General features: G+C 53.9%; 1 protein-coding gene across 1 annotated transcript in view; it reads left to right on the top strand.

Annotated features, from left to right (window-relative positions):
• The first annotated feature begins 11,614 nt into the window (after positions 1-11,614).
• Positions 11,615-26,011, top strand: part of LOC140492435 (transferrin receptor protein 2-like) — a 65,657-nt gene continuing 51,260 nt past the window's right edge. The window contains 1 exon segment of the mRNA XM_072591326.1: positions 11,615-11,723. The gene's annotated coding sequence lies outside the window, so the exon portion shown is untranslated.

Here is a 26,011-nt window from a genome sequence, read left to right as displayed (position 1 = left end):
CAACTCACTGTCCCCAATACAGAGACCCCTCCCCCACTCACCGTCCCCAATACAGAGACCCCTCCCCAACTCACCGTCCCCAATACAGAGACCCCTCCCCAACTCACCGTCCCCAATACAGAGACCCCTCCCCAACTCACCGTCCCCAATACAGAGACATCTCCCCAACTCACCATCCCCAATACAGAGACCCCTCCCCAACACACCGTCCCCAATGCAGAAACCCCTCCCCAACTCACTGTCCCCAATACAGAGACATCTCCCCAACTCACTGTCCCCAATACAGAGACCCCTTCCCCACTCACCGTCCCTAATACAGAGACATCTCCCCAACTCACTGTCCCCAATACAGAGACCCCTTCCCCACTCACCGTCCCCAATACAGAGACATCTCCCCAACTCACTGTCCCCAATACAGAGACCCCTTCCCCACTCACCGTCCCCAATACAGAGACCCCTCCCCAACTCACTGTCCCCAATACAGAGAGCCCTCCCCAACTCACCGTCCCCAATACAGAGACCCCTCCCCAACTCACTGTCCCCAATACAGAGAGCCCTCCCCAACACACCGTCCCCAATGCAGAGACCCCTCCCCAACACACCGTCCCCAATGCAGAGACCCCTCCCCAACTCACTGTCCCCAATACAGAGATATCTCCCCAACTCACTGTCCCCAATACAGAGACATCTCCCCAACTCACCGTCCCCAATACAGAGGCCCCATCCCACACTCACCGTCCCCAATACAGAGACTCCTCCCCAACTCACCGTCCCCAATACAGAGAGCCCTCCCCAACTCACCGTCCCCAATGCAGAGACCCCTCCCCAACTCACTGTCCCCAATACAGAGACATCTCCCCAACTCACTGTCCCCAATACAGAGACCCCTCCCCAACTCACCGTCCCCAATACAGAGACATCTCCCCAACTCACCGTCCCCAATACAGAGACCCCTCCCCAACTCACCGTCCCCAATACAGAGACCCCACCCCAACTCACTGTCCCCAATACAGAGACATCTCCCCAACACACCGTCCCCAATACAGAGACCCCTCCCCAACACACAGTCCCCAATACAGAGAGCCCTCCCCAACTCACTGTCCCCAATACAGAGACCCCTCCCCAACACACCGTCCCCAATACAGAGACCCCTCCCCAACACACCGTCCCCAATACAGAGACCCCTCCCCAACACACCGTCCCCAATACAGAGACCCCTCCCCAACTCACCGTCCCCAATACAGAGACATCTCCCCAACTCACTGTCCCCAATACAGAGACATCTCCCCAACTCACTGTCCCCAATACAGAGACATCTCCCCAACTCACCGTCCCCAATACAGAGACCCCTCCCCAACACACAGTCCCCAATACAGAGAGCCCTCCCCAACTCACTGTCCCCAATACAGAGACCCCTCCCCAACACACCGTCCCCAACACAGAGACCCCTCCCCAACACACCGTCCCCAATACAGAGACCCCTCCCCAACACACCGTCCCCAATACAGAGACCCCTCCCTAACACACCGTCCCCAATACAGAGACCCCTCCCCAACTCACCGTCCCCAATACAGAGACCCCTCCCCAACACACCGTCGCCAATACAGAGACCCCTCCCCAACACACCGTCCACAATACAGAGACCCCTCCCCAACACACCGTCCCCAATACAGAGACCCCTCCCCAACTCCCGTCCCCAATACAGAGACATCTCCCCAACTCACTGTCCCCAATACAGAGACATCTCCCCAACTCACTGTCCCCAATACAGAGACATCTCCCCAACTCACCGTCCCCAATACAGAGGCCCCATCCCACACTCACCGTCCCCAATACAGAGACTCCTCCCCAACTCACCGTCCCCAATACAGAGAGCCCTCCCCAACTCACTGTCCCCAATACAGAGACATCTCCCCAACTCACTGTCCCCAATACAGAGACATCTCCCCAACTCACCGTCCCCAATACAGAGGCCCCATCCCACACTCACCGTCCCCAATACAGAGACTCCTCCCCAACTCACCGTCCCCAATACAGAGAGCCCTCCCCAACTCACCGTCCCCAATGCAGAGACCCCTCCCCAACTCACTGTCCCCAATACAGAGACATCTCCCCAACTCACTGTCCCCAATACAGAGACCCCTCCCCAACTCACCGTCCCCAATACAGAGACATCTCCCCAACTCACCGTCCCCAATACAGAGACCCCTCCCCAACTCACCGTCCCCAATACAGAGACCCCTCCCCAACTCACTGTCCCCAATACAGAGACATCTCCCCAACTCACCGTCCCCAATACAGAGACCCCTCCCCAACACACAGTCCCCAATACAGAGAGCCCTCCCCAACTCACTGTCCCCAATACAGAGACCCCTCCCCAACACACCGTCCCCAATACAGAGACCCCTCCCCAACACACCGTCCCCAATACAGAGACCCCTCCCCAACACACCGTCCCCAATACAGAGACCCCTCCCCAACTCACCATCCCCAATACAGAGACATCTCCCCAACTCACTGTCCCCAATACAGAGACATCTCCCCAACTCACTGTCCCCAATACAGAGACATCTCCCCAACTCACCGTCCCCAATACAGAGACCCCTCCCCAACACACAGTCCCCAATACAGAGAGCCCTCCCCAACTCACTGTCCCCAATACAGAGACCCCTCCCCAACACACCGTCCCCAACACAGAGACCCCTCCCCAACACACCGTCCCCAATACAGAGACCCCTCCCCAACAGACCGTCCCCAATACAGAGACCCCTCCCCAACTCACCGTCCCCAATACAGAGACATCTCCCCAACTCACTGTCCCCAATACAGAGACATCTCCCCAACTCACTGTCCCCAATACAGAGACATCTCCCCAACTCACCGCCCCCAATACAGAGGCCCCATCCCACACTCACCGTCCCCAATACAGAGACTCCTCCCCAACTCACCGTCCCCAATACAGAGAGCCCTCCCCAACTCACCGTCCCCAATGCAGAGACCCCTCCCCAACTCACTGTCCCCAATACAGAGACATCTCCCCAACTCACTGTCCCCAATACAGAGACCCCTCCCCAACTCACCGTCCCCAATACAGAGACATCTCCCCAACTCACCGTCCCCAATACAGAGACCCCTCCCCAACTCACCGTCCCCAATACAGAGAGCCCTCCCCAACTCACTGTCCCCAATACAGAGACATCTCCCCAACTCACCGTCCCCAATACAGAGACCCCTCCCCAACACACAGTCCCCAATACAGAGAGCCCTCCCCAACTCACTGTCCCCAATACAGAGACATCTCCCCAACTCACTGTCCCCAATACAGAGAGCCCTCCCCAACTCACCGTCCCCAATACAGAGACCCCTCCCCAACTCACTGTCCCCAATACAGAGACATCTCCCCAACTCACTGTCCCCAATACAGAGACCCCTCCCCCACTCACCGTCCCCAATACAGAGACCCCTCCCCAACTCACCGTCCCCAATACAGAGACCCCTCCCCAACTCACCGTCCCCAATACAGAGACCCCTCCCAACTCACCATCCCCAATACAGAGACCCCTCCCCAACACACCGTCCCCAATACAGAGACCCCTCCCCAACTCACTGTCCCCAATACAGAGACATCTCCCCAACTCACCGTCCCCAATACAGAGACCCCTCCCCAACACACAGTCCCCAGTCGTGGGCGGCACGGTGGCACAGTGGTTAGCACTGCTGCCTCACAGCGCCAGAAACCCGGGTTCAATCCCCGCCTCAGGCGACTAACTGTGTGGAGTTTGCACATTCTCCCTGTGTCTGCGTGGGTTTCCTCCCACAGTCCAAAGATGTGCAGGCCAGGTGAATTGGCCATGCTAAATTGCCCGTAGTGTTAGGTAAGGGGTTGATGTAGATGTAGGGGTATGGGTGGGTTACGCTTCGGCGGGGCGGTGTGGACTTGTTGGGCCGAAGGGCCTGTTTCCACACTGTAAGTAATCTAATCTAATCTAAAAAAAAATACAGAGACCCCTCCCCAACACACCGTCGCCAATACAGAGACCCCTCCCCAACACACCGTCCACAATACAGAGACCCCTCCCCAACACACCGTCCCCAATACAGAGACCCCTCCCCAACTCACCGTCCCCAATACAGAGACCCCTCCCCAACACACCGTCCCCAATACAGAGACCCCTCCCCAACACACCGTCCCCAATACAGAGACCCCTCCCTAACACACCGTCCCCAATACAGAGACCCCTCCCCAACTCACCGTCCCCAATACAGAGACCCCTCCCCAACACACCGTCGCCAATACAGAGACCCCTCCCCAACACACCGTCCACAATACAGAGACCCCTCCCCAACACACCGTCCCCAATACAGAGACCTCTCCCCAACTCCCGTCCCCAATACAGAGACATCTCCCCAACTCACTGTCCCCAATACAGAGACATCTCCCCAACTCACTGTCCCCAATACAGAGACATCTCCCCAACTCACCGTCCCCAATACAGAGGCCCCATCCCACACTCACCGTCCCCAATACAGAGACTCCTCCCCAACTCACCGTCCCCAATACAGAGAGCCCTCCCCAACTCACTGTCCCCAATACAGAGACATCTCCCCAACTCACTGTCCCCAATACAGAGACATCTCCCCAACTCACCGTCCCCAATACAGAGGCCCCATCCCACACTCACCGTCCCCAATACAGAGACTCCTCCCCAACTCACCGTCCCCAATACAGAGAGCCCTCCCCAACTCACCGTCCCCAATGCAGAGACCCCTCCCCAACTCACTGTCCCCAATACAGAGACATCTCCCCAACTCACTGTCCCCAATACAGAGACCCCTCCCCAACTCACCGTCCCCAATACAGAGACATCTCCCCAACTCACCGTCCCCAATACAGAGACCCCTCCCCAACTCACCGTCCCCAATACAGAGACCCCTCCCCAACTCACTGTCCCCAATACAGAGACATCTCCCCAACTCACCGTCCCCAATACAGAGACCCCTCCCCAACACACAGTCCCCAATACAGAGAGCCCTCCCCAACTCACTGTCCCCAATACAGAGACCCCTCCCCAACACACCGTCCCCAATACAGAGACCCCTCCCCAACACACCGTCCCCAATACAGAGACCCCTCCCCAACTCACCATCCCCAATACAGAGACATCTCCCCAACTCACTGTCCCCAATACAGAGACATCTCCCCAACTCACTGTCCCCAATACAGAGACATCTCCCCAACTCACCGTCCCTAATACAGAGACCCCTCCCCAACACACAGTCCCCAATACAGAGAGCCCTCCCCAACTCACTGTCCCCAATACAGAGACCCCTCCCCAACACACCGTCCCCAACACAGAGACCCCTCCCCAACACACCGTCCCCAATACAGAGACCCCTCCCCAACAGACCGTCCCCAATACAGAGACCCCTCCCCAACTCACCGTCCCCAATACAGAGACATCTCCCCAACTCACTGTCCCCAATACAGAGACATCTCCCCAACTCACCGCCCCCAATAGAGAGGCCCCATCCCACACTCACCGTCCCCAATACAGAGACTCCTCCCCAACTCACCGTCCCCAATGCAGAGACCCCTCCCCAACTCACTGTCCCCAATACAGAGACATCTCCCCAACTCACTGTCCCCAATACAGAGACCCCTCCCCAACTCACCGTCCCCAATACAGAGACATCTCCCCAACTCACCGTCCCCAATACAGAGACCCCTCCCCAACTCACCGTCCCCAATACAGAGAGCCCTCCCCAACTCACTGTCCCCAATACAGAGACATCTCCCCAACTCACCGTCCCCAATACAGAGACCCCTCCCCAACACACAGTCCCCAATACAGAGAGCCCTCCCCAACTCACTGTCCCCAATACAGAGACATCTCCCCAACTCACTGTCCCCAATACAGAGAGCCCTCCCCAACTCACCGTCCCCAATACAGAGACCCCTCCCCAACTCACTGTCCCCAATACAGAGACATCTCCCCAACTCACTGTCCCCAATACAGAGACCCCTCCCCCACTCACCGTCCCCAATACAGAGACCCCTCCCCAACTCACCGTCCCCAATACAGAGACCCCTCCCCAACTCACCGTCCCCAATACAGAGACCCCTCCCAACTCACCATCCCCAATACAGAGACCCCTCCCCAACACACCGTCCCCAATACAGAGACCCCTCCCCAACTCACTGTCCCCAATACAGAGACATCTCCCCAACTCACCGTCCCCAATACAGAGACCCCTCCCCAACACACAGTCCCCAGTCGTGGGCGGCACGGTGGCACAGTGGTTAGCACTGCTGCCTCACAGCGCCAGAAACCCGGGTTCAATCCCCGCCTCAGGCGACTAACTGTGTGGAGTTTGCACATTCTCCCTATGTCTGCGTGGGTTTCCTCCCACAGTCCAAAGATGTGCAGGCCAGGTGAATTGGCCATGCTAAATTGCCCGTAGTGTTAGGTAAGGGGTTGATGTAGATGTAGGGGTATGGGTGGGTTACGCTTCGGCGGGGCGGTGTGGACTTGTTGGGCCGAAGGGCCTGTTTCCACACTGTAAGTAATCTAATCTAATCTAAAAAAAAATACAGAGACCCCTCCCCAACACACCGTCCCCAATACAGAGACCCCTCCCCAACACACCGTCCCCAACACAGAGACCCCTCCCCAACACACCGTCCCCTATACAGAGACCCCTCCCCAACACACCGTCCCCAATACAGAGACCCCTCCCCAACACACCGTCCCCAATACAGAGACCCCTCTCCAACTCACAGTCCCCAATACAGAGACCCCTCCCCAACACACCGTCCCCAATACAGAGACCCGTCCCCAATACAGAGACCCCTCCCCAACTCACCATCCCCAATACAGAGACCCGTCCCCAATATAGAGACCCCTTCCCCACTCACCATCCCCAATACAGAGACCCGTCCCCAATATAGAGACCCCTTCCCCACTCACCATCCCCAATACAGAGACCCCTCTCCAACTCACTGTCCCCAATACAGAGACCCGTCCCCAATACAGAGACGCCTCCCCAACTCACCATCCCCAATACAGAGACCCCTCCCCAACTCACCGTCCCCAATACAGAGACCCCTCCCCAACTCACTGTCCCCAATACAGAGACCCGTCCCCAATACAGAGACGCCTCCCAACTCACCATCCCCAATACAGAGACCCCTCCCCAACTCACCGTCCCCAATACAGAGACCCCTCCCCAACTCACCATCCCCAATATAGACACCCCTCACCAACTCTGACCCCAATTACTGAGACCACTCCCCAAACCCAAACCCAAACCCCATTACTAAGAGTCTCTCAACACACACACTTTCACACACACACACTCTCCCACACACAATCTTTCACTCACACACACTCTCATATGCACATTCTCTCTCACATACACGTACTCTCTCTCAAACACATTCGCTTTCTCTCACATACACATACTCGCTCACACACACCCTCTCTCTCACACACACACTCTCTTTCTCCCTCTCTCACACATACTCTCTCACACACACTATCTCTCACACACACTCTCTCCCTCACACATGCTCTCTCTCTCACACACACTCTCCCTCACACCCACTAGCTCTGTCTCACACTCTCTCTCACACACTTGCTCTCACACACATATACTCTCTCTCACACACTCACTCTCACACATTTGCTTTCTCTCACACACACTCGCTCTCACACACTTGCTTTCTCTCACACACACTCGCTCTCACACATACATACTGTCTGTCTCAACACACATACTCTCTCTCACACACACTCACTCTCTCTCACACCCATACTCCTCCCTCTCACACACACTCTCTCACACACACATCCTCTCTCTCTGACGCACTCACTCTCACACACACACCCTCTCACACACACCACTGTCTCTCTCACACATGGACTCGCTCTCTCTCTCTCACGCACACACACATACTCGCTCTCTCACACACATTTTCTCTCTCTCTCTCTCTGACACACACATCCTCTCTCTCTCACACACACACTCTCTCTCTCACACACACACTCTCTCTCACACACACATCCTCTCTCACACACACACCCTCTCACACACACACACACACACACACACACACTTGCTCTCTCTTCACACACACCACTGTCTCTCTCACACATGGACTCGCTCTCTCTCTCTCTCACACACACATACTCGCTCTCTCACACACATTTTCTCTCTCTCTCTCGGACACACACGTGCTCTCTCTCTCTCACACTCCCCCTCTCCTCAGAGCGTCATTACCTCTCCCAGCCCCTCAACAACCACGGGCAAAGACAAGGGTGAGAAAGCACCTTGTTACACCCAAAGGGCCAATACTGGACATACGTTTTAAATGCATTCTTGGGTCTGATTGGCTAAACATTTATTGGCCCCTTGAGAGATTGGGGTGAGCCCACTGCAGTGTGTGTGCTGTGGGTAGACCCACAATGCCCTTAGGGAGTAAGCTGCAGGATTCTGACCCAGTGACACTGAAGGAACAGCCGATATATTTCCAGGTCAGGATGGGGAGTGACTCAGAGGGGAACTTGCAGGGGATGGTGTTCCCATGTATCTGCTGCCCTTGTCCTTCTAGATGGAAGTGCTCATGGGTTTGGAAGGTGCTGTCTGAGGATCTTTGGTGAGCTTCTGCAGCGCATCTTGTAGATGGTACACCCTGCTGTTACTGAGTGTCGGTGGTGGAGGGAGGGGATGCTTGTGGACGTGGGGCCAATCCAGTCGGGGGCTGCTTTATCCCTGGATGGTGACGAGCTTCTCGAGTGTTGTTGGAGCTGCCCCCATCCAGGGGCGAGTGGGGAGTATTCCCTCACACTCCTGACTTGTAGGTGTTAGACAGGCTTTGGGGAGTCAGGAGGGGAGTTACTCGCTGCAGGATTCCTCGCCTCTGACTTGCTCATGTGTACATCGGTGAGACCATGCATAAACTCAGGGCACATTTCACCAAGTATCTCAGCTGGGCCCCCAGGAGCCGATTGGACCTCCCAGACCCGGCCCATTTGAATTCCCCCTCCCCCTCCCTTTCCAATATGACCATCCTTGGCCTCCTCCATTGCCACAACGAACCACAACCCCAAAATGGAGGAACAACACCTCATCTCCCACCTGGGCAGCCTACAGCCCGGACGACTCAACACTGGGTTCTCCAATTCCAAATAACCTCCCTTCCCATCCCCCGACCCCCATCCCAGCCCTCCCCCTCCCTGCCACCAACCGGATCCATTCCCCCGATTGACCAACCTGGTCGTACCCTCTACCTGTCTTCACCTATCCCCACCTCACCACCCTGCACCCTGCTCGCACCACCCCCTTTATCTACAGCTCCCCCCCACACCCCCCACCAGTCCTGAAGAAGGATCGCACCCTGAAACGTTGACCTCTCCCCCCTCCTGATGTTGCCTGGGCTTGCTGTGTTCCTCCGGCCTGTCTGATCTGACCTGCTCTGGTAGCTGTTGTGTTTACGTGGTGATTTCAGCTGCGTCTCTGGTCAATGGCAACCCCCAGGATGTTGATTGCGGGTTGGGGGGGGGTGGAATTCAGTGATGGTAATGCCACTAAATGTCAAGGGGCCAAGTGGGCAGATTGGTGATGGTCACAGCCTGGCATTTGTGTGGCACAAATGATACTCGCCACTTGTCAGCCCAAGCCTGGATATTATCCCCATCTTGTTTCGTTTGGACATGGAATGCTTCAGTATATGAGGGGTGGCGAATTGTACCGAACATTGTACAGTCATTGGCGAACATCCCCACTTCTGGCCTTATGAGGGAGGAAAGGTCATTGCTGAAGATGGCTGGGCCTAGGACAGTATTTTCCCAAAGGAAGGTTAGGTGGTAGTGTCCCTACGTCTGACCCAGGAGACTCCGGTCCAATTCCCATGTGATCCTGGGGCTGCTTTAATCCCACTCTCTGATTTGAAGCAGCTTCATTTACTGAAGGCCCCAGTAGTTCTTGTTTTGGGTTTACTCACCTCTAAACTTGAAAGGGTTCAGTAAAGATTTACAAGGATGTTGCCAGGGTTGGAGGGTTTGAGCTACAGGGAGAGGCTGAACAGGCTGGGGCTGTTTTCCCTGGAGCGTCGGAGGCTGAGGGGTGACCTTATAGAGGTTTACAAAATCATGAGGTGCATGGATAGGATAAATAGGCAAAGTCTTTTCCCTGGGGTGGGGGAGTCCAGAACTAGAGGGGCATAGGTTTACGGTGAGAGGGGAAAGATATAAAAGAGACCTAAGGGGCAACCTTTTCACACAGAGGGTGGTACGTGTATGGAATGAGCTGCCAGAGGAAGTGGTGGAGGCTGGTACAATTACAACATTTAAGAGGCATTTGGATGGGTATATGAATAGGAAGGGTTTGGGGGGATATGGGCCGGGTGCTTGCAGGTGGGACTAGATTGGGTTGGGATATCTGGTCGGCATGGACGGGTTGGACCGAAGGGTCTGTTTCTGTGCTGTACATCTCTATGACTCTATGACCTCGGCGAACTCTGAGGTGGCATTTTACAATAATTTCCCTCTGCTTCAGGGAACCTTGGTGTGGCCAGGTCCCCACCTCTCCCCCTCCACCCTCCCCGTTCTCCGTCCCCACCCCCCACTATCTCTGTGACCATCCCCTGCCACCTCAAATGTGGCTTTTATCTGCTGAAGTAAACTCAAACAGTCACCTTATCACCGTGGCCCAGTGCCTTCTGATGGTGGCTCTTCCCAGCTTGTCAGCCACCTCGAATTTACCACATACAAGAGTCAGCCGTTCGGTCCATCTGCTCTGTACTAGCCCTGGAACAACCTCTTCTCCTTCCCCACCACCTCCTCTCTTCCCTCACCCTCCCACCAATACAGCTTCTCCTTAACTCATGGGTGGCACAGTGGTTAGCACTGCTGCCTCACAGCGCCAGAGACCCAGGTTCAATTCCCGCCTCAGGCGACTGTCCGTGTGGAGTTTGCACGTTCTCCCCGTGTCTGTGTGGGTTTGCTCTGGTTTCCTCCCGCAGTCCAAAGATGTGCAGGTTAGGGTGGATTGGCCATGCTAAATTGCCCGTAGTGTTAGGTGAAGGGGTAAGTGTAGGGGAATGGGTCTGGGTGGGTTGCTCTTCGGAGGGTCGGTGTGGACTGGTTGGGCCGAAGGTTCCACACTGTAAGTTATCTATCTATCTAATCTTAACTCTACCCTCCCTATCCACCTCAATTCCCCTTGGGAGCGAGTCCCGCTGTTCCCCAGATTCTCCTGACTGTATTTACTGAGGTGTTTATTTCAAATATATACTTTATTCACAGCAAATAATCTTCATAGTCACAAACGCAGTTCCATTCAGCACATCCCAGAAACAAACAGTGGAGTTTGACTCTATCCAAAAACTAGACCAAATGCATCCCTCTTTGACAAATACCACCCTCGCTTCTGCACCCCTCCTGCTACAATCTCATCCCCGCTCTCTTCCCCGATGTCAAAGACCTGTAACTCCGAGCAGACCCTCGGAATCTTCCCCTCAAATTGCCCCAATCCCCTCAAAGTTGGGGCGAGTCCGTAAGGCAGATGGGAGTTACCCTGTCGCCGGGGCACACCAAGGGTTAATCAGGCAGCTCAGGGGGTGGGAGGAGACAGATCAGCCAATGGCTGACGGGCTCTCAGTAAATTGGGAAAGGGCTCGTCTCCGTGACTCCTCTGACACTCGGGGCACGGACTGCTGGTGGGTGAGTCGTCCTTTTAATGTGCAATCGCTCCTCGTCTTGGTTCGTGTCAGAGTGGGGAAAGGTATGGGAGAGGGGGTTTAATCAGGAAGGGGGAGGGAAGGGGACCTGAACACCTCCCTCCCCTCCCCTCCCCCCCCCCCGCGCCCCAGAAAGAGAGAGGCGGGGGGTGGGGGGGGGGGAGCTATTTCCAAAGCAGCTTCTAGCTGGAGAGGAACAGGCAATTGTCAAATGTACAATTGTAAAATTCTACGCTTAGAGTTCACTGAGTCTAGAAGCATTTGAGCTCAGTGCTGTTCAGGACATTGGTTAGGTCACTTTTGGAGTACCATGTACAATTCTGATTGCCCTCCTGTAAGAAGGATGTTATTAAACTGGGAAAGGTGCAGAAAAGGGACTGGTTGGTTTGAGAGGCTGGGGCTGTTTTCCCTGGAGTGTCGGAGGCTGAGGGGTGACCTTATAGAGGTTTACCAAATCATGAGGGATGGAGTAAATAGAGTCATAGAGATGTACAGCATGGAAACAGACCCTTCGGCCCAATGCTGACCTGATATCCCGACCCAAGTAAATCTTCTCCGAAGTAGCCACGCCTTTATCCCCCAGGGTAAGGGAGTGCAAAAACCAGATGTTTAAAGCGAGAGAGGAATGAGTTGAGAAGGGGCCCGAGGGGCAATGTTTCCACACAGAGGTTGGTGCGTGTTTGGAAGGAGCTGTGAGACAAAGTGCCGGGGGCTGGTACAATTATATTACAAAGAAAAGGTCACGGAAAACAGAAGGGTTTACAGGGAAATGGGCCAAATGCAGGCAAGTGGGACTGGTTCAGTTTGGGAAACGTGGATGAGTTGGACCGAAGGGCCTGTTTCCGTGCTGTACGACTCTGTGACTAAGCGGGTGAGGGCACCAACTCACCCATAAGAGTAACGTCAAAGGGTGCAGGGATAGAGAGGGCAGAAGACACGTTAAGGGTCAGGGGAAACTCCCGAGAAACGGGGCTCTCGGCTTTGGACTGCACCCCTCCTCAGCTGGACAGACTGGGTAGCCCTGCTCAAACTCACCAGGAGCTGAAACTCCCTTGCGTCGAGAGGATGAAGGTGCAAGCTCAACCAGGTGGATTGAAAAGGATGCGAAAAACTCAGACATGTTTGCTGTTTGAGCTAGGGGTGGCAGGATTGGGGGGGAGGGAAGTTGGCAGGAGGAGAACGGCTGCGAGTTGGCCGGGCGTTAGGCAAATGCACACCCACGTTGCTGTACCCGCCTGCAGCTGTGAGATAGGGCAGTCTGGGGGCCATTGATGGCTGCTGAGGGGGAGACGATGATGTAGCTGTGATCCAGAACTCTGGGCTCACACCATAATGACAGGAGCTACAAATTGGGGTGGCACGGTGGCTCAGTGGTTAGCACCGCTGCCTCACAGCGCCAGGGACTCAGGTCCATGTGGAGTTTTCACATTCTCCCCGCGTCCGTGTGGGTTTCCTCCGGGTGCTCCGCTTTCCTCCTACCATCCAAAGATGTGTAGGTTAGGGTGGATTGGCCATGCTAAATTACCCATAGTGCCCGGGGATGTGCAGGTTAGGGTGGATTGGCCATGCTAAATTACCCATAGTGCTCAGGGATGTGCAGGTTAGGGTGGATTGGCCATGCTAAATTACCCATAGTGCCTAGGGATGTATAGGCTAGGGTGGATTAGCCATGCTAAATTACCCATAGTGCCCAGGGATGTGTAGGCTAGGGTGGATTGGCCATGCTAAATTATCCATAGTGTCCAGGGATGTGCAGGATAGGGTGGATTGGCCGTGCTAAATTACCCATAGTGCCCCGGGGTGTGAAGGTTATGGTGGATTGGTTGTGCTAAATTGCCCATAGTGTCCAGAGGTGTGTAGGTTAGGGTGGATTGACCATGCTAAATTACCCATAGTGTCCAGGGATGTGCAGGTTAGGGTGGATTGACCATGCTAAATTACCCATAGTGTCCAGGGATGTGCAGGTTAGGGTGGATTGACCATGCTAAATTGTCGCATAGTGCCCAGGGATGTGCAGGTTAGGGTGGATTGGCCATGCTAAATTACCCATAGCGTGCAGGGATGTGCAGGTCAGGGTGGATTGGCCATGCTAAATTACCCATAGTGCCCAGGGATGTGTAAACTGGGGGGATTAGTCAGGAGTAAATATAGAGTAATAGGGAATGGGTTTAGTTGGGTTACTCTTCGGAGGATCGGTGTGGACTTGTTGGGCTGAATGGCCTGTTTCCACACTGTAGGGATTCTAGGATTCTATTAAATCCCATTTTAAAAAACCTCGACTTAAACATTTAGTCGAGGTTTCACTTGTGGTAGGAGTTTGTAAGTTGTGTATCTGCCCGTTCCATGGATCCTTCAGGTGTTCAACTGAATCGAAAGGCTGTCTTTGTGACACTGTCATCGATGGCTGTGGGCTCTATCATGCCCCTTTAGGGAGGTAAATCCACCATCTTTACTCCCCACCCAGCCTACATGTGACTTCAAGCCCCACAGGCATGCCCCTCTGACAGGGCCCAGAGTTCAGTCCAAGGTATAATTAGGGGTGGGCAACTTGAAGGGGTGAGGGGGAGCATGGAAATGCAGAAGGATGAGGGGGGAAGGGGTGGTAGTGAAGGAATGAGGGGCTAAGTCTCCAGCTGGCCTGCGACGTTCCTGGACTGGATGCCACATGGTTTTGAGGTAAAGTGCTCTTGACGCATGTATTTCAAAGTCACCCCCCCTCACTATCTCACTATTCCCCTCCTCCTGCAGGCCGGTGGGTCTTCGCGTCCCTACAAATCCGACCTTTTTAAGTGTCTCCCCTACCACCCATGGGCTTGAATCCCCCCGCCATTGCCCACTGCTCCTTTAGCTGCCTGGAACTCCCTCCTTCAACCTCTCCGCTTCCGTCTCTCTCTCGCTCCCTCTTGTATCGGGGGTAGAGGAGGGGTCCTCGTTTCTCCTGAGTTGGCCCAGGATCCTGCGAAGCACTTGGACGCAAAAGGGTGCTAGGCGAATGCATATCGATGTTGCTGCTCCGTCTGCAGCTGTGAGATATGGGTGCACTGCCTTCTCGCTGACTAATGGCCCTCAGTCTCTGGGAGGGCGGGCATTAATCCTTTGCAGTTTTCATGCTTTTGGTGATATTTTGTTAAGCAGCCTACTCTGGCCTGTAGCCTGCGGACATTTGGCACGGTAACTAGCAACCGAACCGCTAACACATGGGCGGTTCCTCCCGCGCTTTGGGAGGCGGGGTCGATAGGGTCGGTTAGGCCGAGCTCAGTTTACCCGAAGCAGGGGTACAAACGAGACGTATAAAACCCTCTCACGATAAGGACTGAGAGTTCATGACAGGCAGGAGCCTCCTTTACCGAGAGGAAATGGCTGATCATGGGACCTCTGAGAGAGGGCTGCTAAAATGACCGACGGGTAGACATACAAAACAGTCACCCAATTCAGGGAAAAACGTCTGCAATTTATTTTCTCGTTTATGCTTTCACAGCACAACGTTTGTTACCCATTCCTAATTTGGCCTCGCCACTCACTTCCAGGGCGTTTCAGACAGCAATGACGTGTCGGCCATCTTGCTGCAGGGCTCGGGTCAGGTGTAGGCCGAAGCCAGGGTCAGGACAGATTTTTCCCTCCCCAAAGGGCCATTAGCAAATCAGATGGGGCTTTTCTTTACAGTGGTTGGCGCCTTCCAAATTCAGTTGAACACCTGGAGGAGGTAGGGTATGTTGAAAGGCAGACGCAAGAAGATCCACCCTGCCACCTTTCCCCGTCCGCCATCGCTTCCTTTGTTAGCCAAGAATCTACCTCTGCCTTAGTCAGGTCACAACGTAGAGCGTCCATGCAGTGTATCATTCCCAGAGGGGCTGAATGGCCTGTTTGACGATGACTGGAACGTTATGATATCTGGGGATTTTTCCACTGTCCGAAGGTGGGTAACCCAGAAGCTATTGACATTGGCTGCTGCAGCGTCAGCCCTCTTTTGGTAGGCCTCAAAGCCTGCTTGGGGTTCACAAGACCCTGGCTCTGAATCCCACTGAGCCTCCACTGGCAAGAGGTGACCTTTTAACAGCTTAAGGGATCTTGCTGTGCACGGGTCGGCCGCAGACATTTCCCGATACAACCCGAAATGGCGGCGGGTCAATTTGGCAGCGACACAAGCAGGTGGATGAAGCCAGGGAGATGTCAAACCCAATCCTTTCCACTCTGACTGACTGACCAGCAGGGGACTGGCGGTGCTCGCCAAGGCCTTCTGGAAAGTTCCACATGTCAGCTCCCTCGCGCTGACAGCGAGAAAACAGTCATGCGCGGAATAGAGGGGCAGCTCCGCACGTCAGCCAGCCCTCCCCAGGGTCTTACCCAACACCGTCCTGATTGCTAAACCCAGCCTTGAGACCCCATTCCGCTTCCTGTGGTGGTCAGTGGGCGGTCGCCATGGAGGTGGGAGTGAGGAGAGGGGCCTTGCAGAGATGTGGGCCGTTCCCATTCTGCCTGTCTCCCTAAAAACTGCCCCGGCACGGCACAGCACGGGATAGGAGCCAGAGGGAAAATGTAGGCCGTTCAGGCCATCGAACCTACACGCCATTCTTAGAAACGTGGACAACACGATCAGGAGCAGGCCATTCAGCCCTCGGAGTGGGGTACCAGGAACAGAGCCCCCCCCCCCCCCCCCCCCCCCCAGGTCTGGTGTAACACACTGTACCCCCAACTCAGCCGGGGGAATTTTTAGAATCGCCCTGCTCCGTGGCCTCAGCCGTGATGAAAGTCACATGCATTTATGTAGCGACCTTTTGGAAAAAAACGTACCAGCCAGGCGCTCCGCGGCAGTGATTACCCGAAAGAAACCGAGGCGCGGTAGCAAGGGGATGACCTGGGCCGCGACTAAAATCCGAGGGAGCTGGAGGGGCTGCCGATGTTGGAGGGCAGAGATGTCACAGAGAGAGGGACGTGGGGATGAAGGACAAGCAGGGGAGAATTTTAAAATGGAGGCATTGGTGGACTGGAATGGGGGGGGGATGGTGTGGCAGTGTGAGCGTAGGGGCTGGCGATACATAGGTGGAATGTGGGCTCACAGAGGTCAGGCTGACCCAGAGCCCGGGGAATGATGGACACCTCCATAACCTTTATTGTGGTGGGCAGCTTCAGTGTGAGGAGAGTGTAGGGAATTGACCTCCACTCTCTGGGATACTGAACCCTCAATCTGTGACGTTCGAGGTAAATGAGTAGTGAGAGGCAGACGGGCCAGATGACCTTCAGCCTTTGACCCTTGTGACAGCAACCATATTCTGGGGCCACCCACATCGAAACCGTGTACGTTGAACTCCCCCATCCCGCCACTTCCTGCCCCAAGTCGAAGGCCTGGAGATCGAATCCGGCTGGTATTCCAGGGAGACTATTCCCTGACTCGTGGCTCCCCCTCCCCCACCCTGAGAGCTCTCTCTGCCTCTCACGCACGTCCCAAATCGCGTGGACCTTGCCCCTTGACCCACGACTCTGGAAGAAATAGCGTAAAGATAATTACAGCACAGCAACAGGCCCTTCAGCCCACCAAACCTGGGCTGATTCCTTTATCAGACCCACTACTTGGCCGCTTTCTACAAAGAGAATAAAGAATAGGAACAGTGGTAGGCCATTTGGCCTCTCGAGCGTATTCTGACCCCCCATTGAACTTCATCAGGGAGACTTTGGATGTGGTCTGTCCACACTGCGCCTTGGATAGTAACTATCCCAAACCTTCAATTCCTCCAATTCTGGTCTGACAGACATCTACCATTTAAGACTCCGAGTCAGGCTATGGTGAGGCTATTCTACAGTGGGAGCTATCACACTTGCTTGGAGAGGGGAGACAGGAGAAGGGGTACACCTTCGGTGACTGGGAGGGTCTCACGGTCGAATTTATTTTGCAAATTACAGGGGTGGGGGGGGGGTGGAGGAGGAGGGAGCATGTTTGCAAATTTTTCTTTTCACGGGACGTGGGCATTGCTAGCTGGGAGCAGCACGTGTTTCCCATCACTATCTGCCCTTCAAGGGGCTGGCTCGCTCTCCTCACCGTGGGTGTGGAGTCACATGTGGGTACACACCACGTAAGAGTGGCAGATCCCATTCCCTCACTCAGTCAACCTGATTGGATGTTTATAGACAATTGAATTCAAAGCTGCCAATGGCGGGAACTGAACCCATGCCCAGATCTGTAGATCACTGGCCCAGAGACGTTCCCACTGCACCGTCACCATCCTACGCTGGGTATTCCAACTGAATCATAGAATCCCCTACAGTGTGGAAATAGGCCCTTCGGCTCAACAAGTCCACACTGACCCTCCCCAAAGAGTAACCCACCCAGACCCATTCCCCTACCCTATTACTCTCTATTTATCCCTGATTAATCCACCTAACCTATGCATCCCTGAACATGATGGGTAATTTAGCATGGCCAATCCACCCTAACCTGTACATCCCTGGGCACTATGGGTAATTTAGCACGGCCAATCCACCCTAACCTGTACATCCCTGGGCCCTATGGGTAATTTAGCACGGCCAATCCACCCTAACCTACACATCCCTGAACACTATGGCAATTCAGCATGGCCAATCCACCCTAACCTACACATCCCTGGGCACTATGGGTAATTTAGCATGGCCAATCCACCCTAACCTACACATCCCTGGGCACTATGGGACAATTTTGCACAGCCAATTCACCCTAACCTGCATATCCCTGGGCACGATGGGGTAATTTTCCATGCCCAATCCACCCTGACCTGCACATCTTTGGATTGTGGGAGGAAACGGGAGGAAACCCACACAGACACGGGGAGAATGTGCAAACTCCACACAGACAGTCGCCAGAGGCTGGAATAGAACACGGGTCCCTGGCGCCATGAGGCAGTGGTGCTAACCACTGAGCTACCGTCCCATCTAGTTTGTTCAAAAATAACGCAGCAGATCCTATACATGGGGCAGGTCTCTCCCAGTTTACCAAAACCACTTTAATTTAGTTTTGCCCCATATCTTTCCCAAATCCTTCTCCTGCCCAGGGTGGGTCTGACCTGGGGTGGGATAGAATGTTAAAGCTGACTTGAGTTGGACTCAGAATACCAAGAGGCCTAGATGGAGTGGAGACTTTTCCACTAGGTGGGGGAGAGCAGGGTCTGAGGGCACTACCTCAGGGTGAATGGATGACCTGAGATGAGGAGGAACCTCTTTAGCCAAAAGGTGGGGAATCTCTGGAGTGATTTGCCCCAGAGGACTGTGGAGGGTAAGTCATTGAGTGTCTTTACGACAGAGATGGATAGGTTCCGAATTGGTGAGAGGGGATTCAAGGGTTACGGGGTGAGGGAAGGCAGGAGAATGTGGTTGAGAAGCATGTCAGCCATGATCGAATGGTGGAGCTGACTCGATGGGCCGAATGGATTAATTCTGCTCCTGTGGTATGAAGCTCTATTTAAGGAAGCAAGGCCCATGGGGGGGGACAAGAGGAGTTGAGGGTGATCAGTTCAGCCATGGTTCGATGGGTTGAATGGTCCAATTCTGCTCTAAAGACCAAGGCTGGAGCACTGTGATGGGGATCTATCACCAACCAAGAGGGAAGGTTGTGAGGGCATTGGCGAGGGGCAGAAGGAGGTGGGTGGGAGGTTTGTGAGGGTGGGACTGGTGGGCTTCAGCGATGATGTTTGTTCATCTCGGAAGGCTGAGATTGAGGCCTACGAACCCCCCCGGTGGCCCTGGATGGGGCAAACATTGTCCTGACCAGGAACACACCCATAAAAACCGGGGGTCGCAAGGTCAGCGGAAGGTTTGGGGAAGCCATGGGGTGGGGAAAAACCATCTCACCCAGAGAGTGGCAGAGCTCATTGCCCGTGAGGGTAGCGCCCAGAACCAAATTACTTGGGTACCCACTTGGCAAGCTGTGAGGCGGGGGGGTGGTGGCGGAGGACAACAGAGAGCAGGGAAGTTGAGCAAAGCCTTCATCCAACATGTCTTCCCACTGTTGCCTCGTTGGGGCCTGGGATTCTGAGGTAAACAGTAGAATTCAGCGCCAGCTTACTCAGGGGGCTTTCTCCAGCTCCTCTCTGACACTGTTCCAGGAAGTCGAGCTGTTGTGCTCTCTCCCGGCCTCCTCTGGGAAGAGTCCATGGCTTGCCGGGTCTCCGCATGGCGTTGACGCCCAATCTCGTGGGCGTCTCTCTTCCATACATGTTCCCCTTCCGCACCCCCGTGCCTCATCTGCACTCCTGTTCTTGAGAGATAGGCCAAACACAAGGCAGAGAGACACAGAGAGAGAGAGAAAGAGTGACCAGTTCACATTACATCTGGGGCCAGAGATTTTCTCACACCCAAGTTACGGTGTGGCATGTCTCTGGGGCAGGAGGCTCTTGAACCTGGATGGGGTTCTGCCATCCAATCAGACGTTTGGGGAACCGAGAACAAGACGCATCAGTTTAAGGTTAGAGGGGAAAGAATAAAAGGGATCCTGAGGGGCAACTGTTTTTACACAGACAGTGGTACACATATGGAGTGAGCTGCCAGGGAAAGTGGTTGAGGTGGGTACAGTAATAACATTTGAAAGGCATTTGGACAAAGAATGGATAGGAAAGGTTTAGAAGGATATGGCCAAGTAGAGGGAAATGGGGTTAGCGTGGATGGACATTTTGGTTGGCATAGACCAGTTTAGGCCGAAGGGCCTGTTTCCGTGCTTTAGGTGATGACAGAAATTGGCCATTCTGCCCATCAGCTCGATGCCTGCTCTCTGTAGAACATTGTCCCTTTGCGCTCCCTCCCCTTCTTGTATTATTCCACAGTGAGTTTCCATCTCTCACCCCAATTCTCTTTCAATCATATCCCCCCCACCTTGTAGGCATCGGGCCTCTCACTGTAGACGTTCCCAGAAAAATGGGTCAGTCTTGACGTTTCCTGCCAATGTTCTGAAAGCCCCCTGACCCCCATCATACTGGTCCGGTGAGAAGATCAGCTGCAGCTCCCTCAGCCAAACCTGGTCAGTCAGGAGCCTTCTTCGTCTACCCATTCTGGTAGACCTCCTTCAGCCCTCTCTCACTCTCAAAGTCACTCCCTTTCTCAAACGGTGGGACCCGCACGGGGAGGGCACTGGATGTTGGCCGTGGTAAGAAACCGGGCAATGTCCTTTGGGTATAGGGCAAGGGCCAATGACAGTAATAAACAGGTAACGCCACTGAACCACTAATGAACAATTAAGCCCAGGTTAGTGATGTGGGCGCAAATCCCTAAATTCAGTTAGTCGATTTGGAAGTAAAAGCTACCATCAATGATGGTGACCATGACAACCATCATCAGTTGTCATAAAAACTCATCAAATGCCCTTTAGGGAGGGAAATCTGCTGTCCTTCTCAAAATCGAGACTCCAGACCCACAGCGATGTGCTGGACACTTATCCACATTCTAAAATGGCTGACCAAGCCACTCAGTTCAAAGGTCAGTTAGAGATGGGCAGTTACTCAGTGACAGCCACATCCCGTGAACCAGATGTAGTCCCAGTATAATTGCTCCCATGGTCATTGACCTTTCACTCCTGGCGTTTGTTCCCACCTTTGTTTGGGGGGGGGGGGTGGGGTCAAATTCCATCAGCGCCCGTTCTGCTCTGAGCATAGAGACGAGGTTGAAATGTTGGTGCCCGTTCAGGAAGTCACGGTAGCACAGCTCAGACTCGGGGAGAGGGTGTCCCAGCCTATCGGAAGGGCCTGAGCCTGACCCAGTTCGACCCTCACTCGATCTTGCCTCACGGCGATACAACACAACCAACAGACCAAAGGAAGTGCATTTGTGTAGCACCTCTCATCGCCTCAAGGTCACCAGGGTGCTTCCCAGTCAAGGTCACACTTTTACAAAGCACAGACAGGAATGTAATATTAGAGAACATTTTCACCAGCCATCTTTTACACAGTACAATCCCACAGTCAGATCCTTGAAAGCAGGTGGATAGGATAGTGAAGAAGGTGTTTGGTATGCTTTTCTTTATTGGTCTGAGTACTGAGTACAGGAGTGGGGAGGTCATGTTGCGTCTGTACAGGACATTGGTTAGGCCACTGTTGGAATATTACATGCAATTCTGGTCTCCTTCATATCAGAAAGGTGTTGCGAAACTTGAAAGGGTTCAGAAAAGATTTACAAGGATGTTGCCAGGGTTGGAGGGTTTGAGCTACAGGGAGAGGCTGAACAGGCTGGGGCTGTTTTCCCTGGAGCGTCGGAGGCTGAGGGGTGACCTTATAGAGGTTAATAAAATCATGAGGGGCATGGATAGGGGAAATAGACAAAGTCTTTTCCCTGGGGTAAGAGGGTCCAAAACTAGAGGTTTAGGGTGAGAGGGGAAAGATATAAAAGGGACCTAAGGGGCATATTTTTCACTCAGAGGGTGGTACGTGTATGGAATGAGCTGCCAGTGGAAGTGGTGGAGGCTGGTACAATTGCAACATTTAAGAGGCATTTGGATGGGTATATGAATAGGAAGGGTTTGGGGGGATATGGGCTGGATGCTGGTAGGTGGGACTAGATTGGGTTGGGGTATCTAGACGGCATGGACGGGTTGGACCGAAGGGTGTGTTTCCATGCTGTACGTCTCTATGACTCTATGACTCAGAAAATGTTTCTCTTGGTGTTAGTTGAGGGATGAGCTCCGAGAACCCTACTCTCAGCCCTTACCCTAAACCCATTCTAGTGATCTTCAACATCCACCTTCAGGGGTTCCTCGATGTCAAGTATCTTCCAGAAGACCATGCCTCTGACAGTGTGGCACTCCCTTAGCACCACCCCATCAGCCCGGATCACATGCCTGAGTCCCTGGATGAGAGTATTGGGCAGGGAATGTGACCTGACCTACTCTGACCAGCTCCTGAACTCTCAACAATCCAATTCAAACCAGTTTTCAAATTTCTTAGTAAAAAAACCCATGAGAGGAGGGCGACTGAGTCCGAAACATTCACTCCAATCTCTCTCTCTCTCTCTCCCTCCCCCTCCCCATCTCCCTCTCTGTCCCTCTCCCTTTCTCTCTCTTTCTCACACACACACACTCTCTCTGTCCTTCTCTCTCCCTCTCTTTCTTTCTTTCTCTCTCTCTCACATACACACTCTCTCTCCTTCTTTCTCTCTCCCTTTCTCTCTCTCTCCCTCTCTCACACATACATTCTCTCTCTCCCTCTTTCTCTCTCGCTCTCACACACACTCTCTCCCCCCTCTCACTTTCTCGCTCTCTGTCCCTCTCTCTCTCTCTCTCTCGCTCTCACACATACATTCTCTCTCTCCCTCTTTCTCTCTCGCTCTCACACATTCTCTCTACCCCCTCTCTCTTTCTCTCTCTGTCCCTCTCTCTCCCTTTTTCTCTCTCTCTCAAACACACTCTCTCTTTCTGTCTCTCTTTCACACACACTCTCTGTCTCTCCCTCTCTCTCTCCCTCTCTCTCCCTTTCTCTCTCTCTCACACACACACACACACACACACTCTCTCTCCCCGCGCTCTCTGTCCCTCTCTCACTCTTTCTCTCTCTCTCACTCACACACACACTCTCTCTCTCCCCCATCTCTTTTTCTCTCTCTCTCCCCCTCTCCACGGATGCTGCCCAGCCATTTCTGCTTTTGTTAAAGATCCTGTCTTCAAACCCCTTGTCCCCATCGTCACGACCTCCTGCAGCCCCACAACCGTCTAAGAAAATTTTGTTCTTGTATTCCTAACCTTGTTGTGATGACCCCCGACTTTAATCGTCCCTGTTAGACCCCTCCTCGGCAATGAGATCTAGAACTGCCTCCCCTAGGAATTATTTTTAATCAGTTCGGATGCAGCTCAGGGTCAGGAGGGATTTGAACCTTGACCTCCCGCCCTCGGCCCACCTTTACCTTCTTTAAGGCCCCCTGTAACCTAAAGGCCCCTTTGGTTATCATTGTGCTCAGTTGCTCAATGGCCTTTCATTTTATGGCTCGGTGTTACACGCGGCCAGACTGCGGCCCTCTGGAATGTGTAAAGGCGGCATGCGAATCCCAGTTGTTGTTGTTGTTGCCTGGCAGAACCTTCCAGAAGCTTGTGGCCAGCAGCAAAGGCGTTGTCACCAACATTTACCTCTTGACCATATCGCAGCGCTGCTTGAATGAATCGATTAGTGAGAACGGGTGGAGATTAGGAAAAAGCCAAATGCTCAAACGCTGATAAGGAATTGTGAGCAGCCTCTATCAGGGTGAGACCAGGCCTGGGTGTGTGCGCATGGAGCTCACTTGTTGCAAAAGGCCTTTGGGGTGTCGAATGGAAAGCAAACTCGATTTCAGGCTGTCAGGCTCCCCGACGGTTAGGCCTTGATGCTCTAAATGGAGGAGCTCAGGTAATTTTTTGAGGTGAGAGGACTGTGGGGGGATTCTGGGAAGAAGACAAAACGGAGGCAGGTGGTACAGCACCAAGGTGAAGGCTGGATCTCTGTCAGAAATAAGCTGCCAATTGATTTGAGACCACTGCTGTTTCCCTTCCTCAACCCCAAATCCACCTTGACAACACTCCCCTATGAGCTCACTTCGTTCTTCCCCCTCCACCATCTCTGTGGCAGCTCTTCCTGCGGTCTTTGACCCCTGGCGGTACTGGATTGTCCTCCATCTTCTTCAGCGGCGGATTCCATCCTAGCCGCCATGGGAACGGCACTGGGGAGTGGGGTCTTCGACTGTGTCAGTCCCACCAGCTCACAGCACTTCTGCCTCTCCCACCCCAGCTCCAGCCCTCCCCTTGTCATCGCTTACCGCCCCCAGTGGGGTCAATGGTCAACCAACCCCATGTGACACCAGCGGACATGTCATCCCCTCCCCTCCCCTTCCTCCGTCACATTCCAAAAGGGAATTCCCTCTGTGGTATTCCTCAGTCACTCCGAATATCCTAGCACCTTTCCATGCAACTAAGGCCTGGGCAAGGGGGCAAAAAAACTGAGCCTAGAACGGGGTGCAATAACCAGGACCCGGGACCGGAGGTAAAAAACAGGGTCTGGGGTAAGGGAGCAGAAACCTGAGTCTGGGGCAAGGGATTAAAAACTAGGGCCTAGGGCCAGGGGAAATCAAGCACAGCCTGGGGCAAGGGGTCAAAAACCAGGGCCTTGTGCAGGAGACATTAACTAAGACCTGGAAAGGGAGCAAAAACTAGGTTCCAGGGCTGGGGGCAAAATCCATGGCCTTGTGCAGTGGGTATTAACTGGGGCCTGGAGTGAGGGTAAAAACCAGGGCCTGGCACTGGGAGGCAGAAACCAAGGCCTGGGACACGGGCCATACAACAGGCTCCGATGACCAGGGCTTGGGGTGCCGGGGTCCCGTTCAGTGCTGGGGACAAGGTCTGATGCCTGAGCCTGGAGTAGCAGCAGGGCCTGTGATTTCTGCAACCCCTTCCCTTTCACCTCCACCCGGAACACTCCCTCTGGGAGGGGAGTGAAAAGATGGAAAGTGGCAGGCAGGAGCTGGGGGGGGGGGGCATCAAGAAATTGTCTCTAGGCTCGGGTTCCTGGGACCTGGGTTCAAATCCCACCAGGGCAGATGGTAAAATCCGAATTTGATAAAACCTTGAATTAAATGGGTGGCCGTGTAGTCAGTATCAAACCATTCACTGCTGCACTCTCGGGAAGGAAATCCACCGCCCTTACCCACTCTGGGCCTACACGTGGCTCCAGACCCATGGCAATGTGGTTTTCGATTAGATTAGATTCCCTACAGTGCGGAAACAGGCCCTTCGGCCCAACCAGTCCACACCAACCACCAGAAGAGTAACCCACCCCGATCCATTTCCCTCTGACTAATGCACCTAAAGCGATGGGCAATTTAGCACGGCCAATCCACACTGACCTGCACATCTTATGTTATTGTGGGAGGAAACCGGAGCACCCGGAGGAAACCCACGGAGACACTTGGAGAACGTGCAAACTCCACACAGACAGTTGCCCAGGGGGTGGAAGCGAAACTGGGACCTTGGCGCCGTGAGGCAACAGCGCTAACCACTGAGGCACCGTGCTGGACCGTTGACTCTTAACAGCTCAAGGACAATTAGAGAGGGGAAGAAAATGCTAGTGGGAATGTGAGAATGAAACTGTTAAAAAGTTAGCCTGGCTTTGGAGCACTGGAATGTAGCAACAGGAATAAGGGGCAAGTCAAATCAACTGTGGGATCATGAAAGGAAAACATACGTTTTACAAACCTGCTATGAAGTTGTCCGTGGTTGGAGCTAGCTGAGGCTGGACAAGGGGCAGCCAGTAGATGTAGTATATTTGTGTTGCAATATTCCAAAGGTCCCACATAACACTTGGGGTC

The sequence above is a fragment of the Chiloscyllium punctatum genome, chromosome 21 (assembly GCF_047496795.1).
Source record: "Chiloscyllium punctatum isolate Juve2018m chromosome 21, sChiPun1.3, whole genome shotgun sequence".
Taxonomy (NCBI): Eukaryota; Metazoa; Chordata; class Chondrichthyes; order Orectolobiformes; family Hemiscylliidae; genus Chiloscyllium; species Chiloscyllium punctatum.
This window is presented reverse-complemented; position numbering and strand designations above follow the sequence as displayed.